Source organism: Molossus molossus, unplaced genomic scaffold, assembly GCF_014108415.1.
Source record: "Molossus molossus isolate mMolMol1 unplaced genomic scaffold, mMolMol1.p scaffold_m16_p_12, whole genome shotgun sequence".
Taxonomy (NCBI): domain Eukaryota; kingdom Metazoa; phylum Chordata; class Mammalia; order Chiroptera; family Molossidae; genus Molossus; species Molossus molossus.
In genome coordinates, this window is record NW_023425347.1 from 87,655,141 (window position 1) to 87,658,682 (window position 3,542).

At 46.1% G+C, this 3,542-nt stretch overlaps 1 non-coding gene across 1 annotated transcript; it reads right to left on the reverse strand.

Moving 5' to 3' along the window:
• Positions 1-2,372: 2,372 nt before the first annotated feature.
• LOC118627353 lies at positions 2,373-2,477 on the reverse strand. Its single transcript, XR_004959109.1, has one exon. It is a non-coding gene; the product is annotated as a U6 spliceosomal RNA (small nuclear RNA).
• Between the last annotated feature and the right edge of the window lie 1,065 nt (positions 2,478-3,542).

Genomic DNA, 3,542 nt, shown 5'->3' on the forward strand with positions numbered 1-3,542 from the left:
TCTTATAAACGGAATAGTCCCCTGGGTTAGTGAGAAAGCTTCTGACTTCTTTCTAGGCCTGGTTGTAATAAGAGGGGCTTCTTACAGATCCAGTCCAGATGCAGCACAAGGCCAGGCTCCCTGACAGATGCTGGGCTGCCCGCGGTTTGGCAGCCAGTAATATTCCTTTCAGAGTCACAAGGAGGAGCTTGCTCTGGTGGGGAGGGAGCAAGGGACAGGCCTTCCTTCTGGGGCCTCTGTTCTCAGCCTCTATTCTGTTCCTTTTTGAGCTCTGGGTCTTGTCCTGATTCCTGGAGCAACAGCTCATAGGAAGCCCTGTAGGTCTTGACTTGCAGTGGCTGGTTCCTGGATGCCCCCAAAGACCACCACCCTTTTCTTCCCTTTTCTGGGAGTCAGCCTTAAAAGAGGGTATTAACCAACTACTTTTTTTTTTTTTTTATATCTACCATCCATCCATCCATCCATCCATCCATCCATCCATCCATCTCTATCTACCTATTTATTTTAGGAGGAATTTAGGAGGGATAAATACATCTGTAGGACCTTCGCTTTGAAGGGACCTTCGATTTTATGAAGCCCAAACTCTTCATTTTGCTGATGAATACAAGAAGCTCAGCAAGGGAGTGACTCACCCAGAGTAACACAAGGCACTCTGATCAGGGTGGGGACTGGACCCCAGGTCTCCCGGTTCCCACCACCTCCTCTGTGGCTCTGACTGCATTTAATCACAGCGAAACTAGTGAGCCTGGGGCTGGGGATAGAGGTCTATCCCAGAGGGTTCTCTTGAAGGCAGCCCGCCACATTGGGCCTGCCCAGGGGGTGCTCTGCCCCTTTGCTGCCCTCACCCCTCCTCCTGTCAGCCTGAGCAATGCTCCTTGGTGTAGGTGTTGGCTGTTAAGTAACAACTCTCTGGTGGGTTGTGTCTAGGGTGTCATGGTAAGAAGAGCTACCATCTATTGAACGTGTTCAACACTGCACTTGGCACCCTTGGGAGGTCAAGCCAGGAGGCCATTGTCTGCCCAAAGGTCCTAGCTACTAAGTGGTGTATTTGGGAGGCCTGGCCCCAGTGTCTGAATTAGTCAGACTGCCACTTGTGTTTCTGGGAGGGGCACTGGACAGGGTTCTAGGGTCTGGGCCAGCTATGTGACCTCAGCCAGCTGTGTGGCCGCCTGGGCATACTCTGATTCCTTTTCCTGACCTGTCGCGAGCACATCAGTACTGACCCTGCCTTCTTCGTGGTGTGCCGGGCACATGGGAGACGCTACTGCCCTGTGGCTTGGTGGTCATCCAGCTGCACCTACCAGCTACCGCCAGTGTCCTGCCTCCACCTCCCTCCTCCCCTCTGAGGGGTGAAATGTGCCACAAGACCAGGGCTGGGCTGAGTGCTGTGGGCGGCTGGGGGGGTGGGGGGGCTTTGATCTCTCCTCTTTGATGTGGAAGCTGTCTGCTGGGCCAGGACAGTGCCCCAGACAGTGGTGTCTTTGTGAACCCTGCCCTGGGACATCTGCCCACAAAAACCTGTCTGCTTAGAACTGCCTCTTTGGGGAAGCAGCCTTCAGAAGGGGAACAATGAGCTTGTCATGTTCAGGATAGAGCAGGGCCCGGGCGGGAGCTGGCACTGGTGGTTTGGGAGTCCAGCTCAGGAGTCCTGTTAGCGCTTGAAGAAGGAATGCGTATAGGCTGGCAGAGTGGAAGCCTGTGGCATGTGTGGGAATGTTGTTGTCTTCTGTGGCCCTATGACTGAATCCCCACCTAATTCTCTCATCCTGTGCCACCTTGTCCTTTGCTTTCTGCTCTCCAACCCACACTGCCTGTGCTTTATCCTGCCTCAGGGCCTTTGCACATGCAAACTCCTTTGCTTGAGATTTAAAATTTTCATATGCAGAAAAATTACAGAACATAATTATTCAGATAACCTGGGTGCCCATCTCTGAACAGATATTAACATTTTGTTACTTTTGCTTCAGAACACTCTCCTTTTTATTGTGGTAAAAACCACTTACATTAAAGTTGTCATCTTAAAAAATTATTAAACACATTTTTTTTTTTTTTTTTAATTTTAGGGAGAGAGGAAGGGAAAGGGAGAGAGAGATAGAAACATCAATGAGAGAGAACATTGATTGGCTGCCTCCTGCATGCCCCTCACTGGGGATTTGGCCCACAACCTGGGCATGTGCCCTGACCGGGAATCGAACTGGTGACCTCTTAGTGCATGGGTTGATGCTCAACCACTGAGCCACACCGGCCATGATGTCATCTTAACTATTTTAAGTATATAATTAAGTAGTGTTAAGTTATTTACATTGTTGTGCACTAGATCTCTGGAACATTTTTGTTTTGTATGACTGAAACTCTATACCCATTAAACACTAAAAAATGTGGAACACTTTACAGATTTGCATTTTATCCTTTCATGGGAGCCGAGCTAATCTCCCCTTTACTGTTCCAATTTTAGCATATGCGCTGCCGAAGCAGACACAGAGCACGTAATTTTTAACCATTGAGAATTCCAAAGGCAGACAGGGTGTGCAGCGTCCTCCCCACTGTCCTTTAAGCACCTCAGTCCTCTCAGAGGAACCTCATGGGTACTCCTCAAGACTGTCAAGGTAATCAAAAACAAGGGGTGGCTGAGAAACTGTCACAGAGTTGAAGAGGCCAAGGTGACGTGACAACTCTACATGTGGTGTCCTGGATGGCATGGGTGTCCTGGATGGCATGCCATAACAGAAAATAGACATTAAGGGAAAACTAGTGAAATTAGAGTAAACCGTGGGGTCTGGTGAAGAGCAGTGTACATGTGCTGATTCCCTAGTAGTGAAAAAGGACCATACTAATGGAAGATGTTAATAATAGGGGAAACCAGGTGAACAGGAACTCTTTGTATTATCCTTGCAACTTTACTGTAAATGTAAAACTATTCCAAAATAAAAGGTTTTTCTTAAAGGCAAGGGGCAGAAGAATAAATATTAATGCTATCATATGCATGTACATATAATATACTTACACTTGCTTATGAACAGAATGGTTTAGAAAGTAAATTCTAAAAGCCAATTACACCAGAGAGCTCTGAGAAGAATAAGATGGTTGAAGGCCAAGGAGGGGAGGATATACTTGATAGCTCATTTCTTTTCAGTGATGGATAATATTCCCATGTCTGGATGTACCACAGTTTATTTATTCATTCACCTACTGCAGGATAGATAGCTTGATTGCTTCTATGTTTTGGCAGTTATGAATAAAGCTGCTGTTTCATAAATTTTTGTTGTTGATTCATTTGGATTTTATACATAGATAATCATGTAATTTGTGAATAAAGACAGTTTTATTTCTTCCTTCCAACTTTCCATGCTTCTCATTTCCTTTTCTTGTCTTATTGCATTAACTAGTACTTACAGTATGATGTTGAAAACTATTGTGAGGGGGACATCCTTGCCTTATAGCTGATCTTAGTGGGAAAGCTTCTCACCATAAAGTATGATGTGAGCTGTGAGTTTGAGGTTTTTTTTTTTGTTTTTTTTTGTTGTTGTTGTTGTTGTTGTTTT